Here is a 3,513-nt window from a genome sequence, read left to right on the forward strand (position 1 = left end):
ATGCAAACTATTTTCCTCATTTTTGCTATAGTCTACTTAGTGCTGAACATGTTTCCATTTTTATTTTACTTTGTAGGGAAAAGCATTTTACTTTTCCTTAGAAAATGTTTATAAACAATTGAATGTTTGACCATAAAATTGAGGACAAAATTTTGAAAGAGTGTTGGAAATCCATTTTAAAGAGTTAGCAAATACAGGTTGTGCTGAAATATTTTGACAATAATTCAACTACTGCAAGTACGATTGATGCTCCATTTTTAGTTGCATAGCTTTTTGTTTTAAAGTGTTTAGTGCCTATATATTATGACCATATATCATGCATTGTGGGATGAATTGTAAGTAACATTAACAAAGCCTTGGTCCAAATTCTCCACTCAAAGGACTTGAAAAATAAGGTCATGGACATTAGTAACCATATTACACAATAAAAATGAACAGCATAATTTGACAAAAATAAATAGGAAAAACTTGAAATATAGGCTAAATTAGTGAGTTATATGAACAAAAAAAGACTCACCTTCTAGACAATGTACATAAACACAAAAATAAACAAATGGGACCTAATTAAACTTAAAGTTTTTGCACAGCAAAGGAAATAAGGTGAAAAGCAGCCCTCAAAATGGGAAAAAGTCATAGCAAATGAAACAACTGACAATAATTTATTTCCTAACTATACAAGTAGCACATGCAACTCAATACCAGTGAAACAAACAACCCAATCAAAAAGTGGGAAAGAGTGTTCACTTCATCAACACATGTACTAAAATTGAAACAATACAGAGAAGATTACCATGGCCCCAAGCACAAGAATGACAAGCAAATTTGTGAAGTGTTCCATAATTAAAAAAAAAAAAAAAGTGGCAAAGTGACTTAAATAGATACTTATCCAAAGAATACATACAGATAGCTAATAAACACGAAAAGATGCTTAATATAGCTCGCTATTAGCAAAATGCAAATCAAAACTACAATAAGGTATCGCTTCACACTAGTCAGAATGGCCATCATCAAAAATGTCTACAAACAATAAAGGCTGCAGATAGTGTAGAGTAAAGGGAACCCTCTTGCAATATTGGTGGGAATGTAAATTGACATAGCCACTATGGAAGACAGTATGGAGATCCCTTAAAACCTAGGAATAAAACCACCATATGACCCAGCAACCCCATTACTAGGCATATACCCTTAGGAAACCAAAATTGAAAAAGACACATGTACTACAAAATTCATTGCAGCACTAGTACCATAGCTAGGACATGGGAGCAACCTAGATGACTATCAACAGATGAATGGATAAAGAAATGCTGGTACATATATGCAATGGAATATTAAACTCAGTCATGAAAAGGATTGCATTTGAGTCAGTTCTGATGAGGTGGATGGACCTAGAGTCTATAATACAGAGTGAAGTAAATCAGAAAGAGAAAAACAGTATCATATACTAATGCTACTAATGCATATATATGGAATTTAGAAAGATGGTACTGACAAAATTATTTGCAGGGCAGCAATGGATACACAGACTTAAGGACACAGTGTGGAGGAGGGAGGAAGGAGAGGGTAGGATCTATGAAGAGAGTATCATGGAAACACACATCACTGTATTTAAGACAGATAGCCAATGGGAATTTGCTATTTGACTCAGTGAACTCAAACCAGGGCTCTGTAACAACCTGGAGGAGTGGGATGGGGAGGCAGTTTCAAGAGGGAGGGGCCATATGTATATCTATGGCTGATTTATGTTGATGTTTGGCAGAAACCAACACAATATTGTAAAGAAATTATCCTTCAATTAAAAATCAATAAATTAAAATTTAAATAAAAGAAAAAAGCAAGGATACAACATCAGTCCTGTGTGCTTTGGAATTCAGGTGTGATTTAAACAAGTGTTGGACAAAGGAGAAAATGAACTGCTTTGAGTTAGAAAAGGTTGGAAATGAAATAAACAAAAAACATGTTGGATTTATATGAGGATAAATAATAGTAAAATCTAATAAATCAGGGAAGAATGCTGACTATGAAGACAGAGCCATACATGACCTTGAGCAAATGCACAATAGTTGTAAAAAACAAGGAACAATTAAATTAAACATGTGTCAACTGAGTGACTGTTTTGTGCCAAACATTTCACTAGGTTCAGAGTTTAGATTGATGAATGAAAAAATCCATACTCTCCAAGGGGTAGAAATCTAAACCATGAGCTAAAGAAGTAAATCACCAATTACCAAACAGCAGGATTAATGCTTACACAAATTCAGTAGTTGCTTAGGAGCCATAGAAGAAAGTGCATACCTCCACAAGTAGGCTTAAGTATATATGATTGTATATTTCTATTTATATTAATTCATTGTCCTACAGTTAGCATTAAATTATAATTTTTCTAAGGCTTTTGGTATTTGGAGCTTACATTACTTAGGATAACAGAATATGTCAGAATATTTGGCATTACAGTAAGTGTTTAGTGTATACCAAAGATGTAAATGATTTTAAAGAAGAGATACCAGAAAAAAGAGGGGGTTGGAGAACAAAAGGAGAAAGAAAAATAAGAGAATATGTAGTGCACTCAACAGAGTATAAAATGTAGCTAAAATAAATAGGACCTTGATATTTATGCCTTCCTGCTATTCTGTAATAACTCATAATATTTACTGATAAATTAAATCATTTATCCATGCATACACATGCAGATTGTACATGTGTATGCCTGTATATGTGCATGCATGTACCCATGCTGACATACATATATAATACTCCATTCATTCATTAGTCTGTTACCAATTTACTGATACATTCAAACATTTATTCATAGAATTCGTGTTATATTAGGAGTTTTATATATATTAAAGAAGGCTGAGGGCCAAAGAATTGACATTTTCAAACTGTGGTGTTGGAGAAGACCCTTGAGAGCCCCTTGGATTGCAAAGCAATCAAACCAGTCAATCCTAAAGGATATCAACCCTGAATATTCATTGGAAGGACTGATTCCATAGCTCCAATACTTTGACCACCTGATGTGAAGAGCTGACTTACTGGAAAAGACCCAGATTCTGAGAAATATTGGAGGCAGGAGGAGAAGGGGACAACAGAGGATGTGATGGTTGGATGTCATCACTGATTCAATGGGCATGAGTTTGAGCAAACTCTGGGAGATGGTGAAAGACCGGGAAGCCTGGCTGCAGTCCACAGGGTTACAAAGAGTTGGATACGACCTAGCAACTGAACAGCAACAAGGAGCTTTCTTTATTTTTTCTATTTTAATTTTAATAAGGTACGAATGCATTGACCTTAACAAAAGAGTTAGTTATTTTACCAACAAAAGTCATTTATTCTGGAATAGCAGAGAACTGCAATTCGGGACAAGCAAACTATGGTGAACTATGGTAACAAGTCCTGAGAACAGAGGAAAGGGGCTTCCTTTGCAGCAGTCCCCAACTTTATTGGTACCAGGGACTGGTTGCGTGGAAGACAACTTTTCCATGGACTGGGGTTGAGGATGGCTTCAGGATGATATAA

At 35.0% G+C, this 3,513-nt stretch overlaps 1 non-coding gene across 1 annotated transcript; it reads left to right on the forward strand.

Annotated features, from left to right (window-relative positions):
- Positions 1-736: 736 nt before the first annotated feature.
- On the forward strand, positions 737-844 carry LOC147356941 (U6 spliceosomal RNA). Its single transcript, XR_015143890.1, has one exon. It is a non-coding gene; the product is annotated as a U6 spliceosomal RNA (small nuclear RNA).
- The last annotated feature ends 2,669 nt before the right edge of the window (positions 845-3,513 follow it).

The sequence above is a fragment of the Bos grunniens genome, chromosome 16, assembly GCF_055505025.1.
Source record: "Bos grunniens cultivar Pamir isolate PY7600 chromosome 16, Bosgru_T2T1.0, whole genome shotgun sequence".
Lineage (NCBI taxonomy): Eukaryota > Metazoa > Chordata > Mammalia > Artiodactyla > Bovidae > Bos > Bos grunniens.